The following is a 1,792-nucleotide window of genomic DNA, read 5'->3' on the forward strand; positions in this document are numbered from 1 at the left end:
AATTCCAGTATTGGTTGGGCTCTGATATCATACAGGATGTATATATAGGCTATATGCAAGTGCTGGGTACTGAGGTAACATTTTACCCACTAGCAACTATTGTGATTACAAAAATAAAACAATAAATACAAAATAAAACATTCAAACATACTGAACAAACACTTTCCCAAAAGTCAACAGGTCACAACAGGCGAACACTGAAAAGCGTCTTTTATGATATGAAACTGAAAATATAAAATATATATAACAAAAAAAGCAATTGGCATTAACCTTGGCTATATGCCAATATTAATACCACCTGCTTCAGTTATCTTTTTATCCTGTTGTGCTTTTGTGTCTAAAGGCTGGTTGATTCTGGATTGTTATTCTTCGTCCTGTGTGTCATCTGTGTGATGCCATTAAATGTGTGTTAGCATGTTGCATGTGTTTACGTTGACATACCCTTCAATGATGGAGCAACGTTGACATACTGTCCTCGTCCTCTCTTACAATTGCTGTTGTAGCTGACAGAGAACCCGCAGGTGGGTCTTCCAGCTCCAGTGTTTCATTTGCGTTGCCATGGTGTTACTGATTCGTGCTAAAGGCAGACAGACATCAGTGTCTGGGCGGTACTCGGCTTGTAACCTTTGGTTCCGCATTACAATCATTAATCTAGCATTACATACTGGCGACTTCGTGCAGACACACACAAAATGGCTGGTAAAAGTTACTGTGTTATGGGCCACTGCTGAATTCTACCCGCATGTGACGGGTGGGCGTTTAACGTTACTACTGACAACATGGACGTGTAGGCTACGGCTATGTACAATATAAACTCAGTGGTGGCTACAGCCACAAACACTCATAGCAAAGCGTTGTGTGTTGTTGTGGCTTACTCACCTGTCAAAACATCATTCTGAGAGCTTTGGGCACTGCGACGTCCTCCTCAAGCTGCTCCATGATTATCATTAGCTTGTTGCTAACATAACGGTCGTTTAGTCTCTGTAGGGTTAGCTCCACAACAACAGATGGGCCTCCCACATCTTAGTGAGTGTAAAAGTTCCTCAGTAAATAGTTACTGACTAAACTTAGAGCAAAAATGTCATAGTCATGGTTTGGGTTTAAATTCATAGATTTTTGTAAGTTTCGGGGGGAAAATAAGTTACTTCTCCCATTCCTCAGCTCCTCTTCATTGCGACGTCGCAGGTGTGTTTGATTGGAGTCACGTGACATGGTGGCCGGGAGGTGCTTAAAAATCACTGCTTAATTAAGGTAGCAAACTTCATATAAACGGTCAGGCCTGACCAGTGTGGTGTTATGTAGAAATATGATGACGAGGCGACGGACTGTATTCTGTTAACTTTAGTTACACGACTCATAACACTGGACTACTACACTGTGTATGTACTAAACCTGGAGCATACACTACAACAAGGGTCCGGTCCCGCGCCCATCACTTCCTGTGTTGACGTCACTTAGGTATCCTTATGCCTTAGACTGCATTAAATAGTACCGTTACATTACAACCAGTTACAACATGCAATCTTTTTACAATATTTTTATCTTAATTACTCAAAAATAAAAAATAAAAGGTCAAGTTTTTAATGAAAAGAAAATATATATATATATATATATATATATATATATATATATATATATATATATATATATATATATATATATATGTGTGTGTGTGTCTGTGTATAAACAGTCGGTGGAAAGTTTCCACCTTCAGGCTGGTAAATATTTAAATGTAATTTTCTGTCAGCTGTGAATGTGTGTGTGTGTGTGTGTGTGTGTGTGTGTGTGTGTG

Source organism: Epinephelus moara, chromosome 1, assembly GCF_006386435.1.
Source record: "Epinephelus moara isolate mb chromosome 1, YSFRI_EMoa_1.0, whole genome shotgun sequence".
Classification (NCBI taxonomy): Eukaryota; Metazoa; Chordata; class Actinopteri; order Perciformes; family Serranidae; genus Epinephelus; species Epinephelus moara.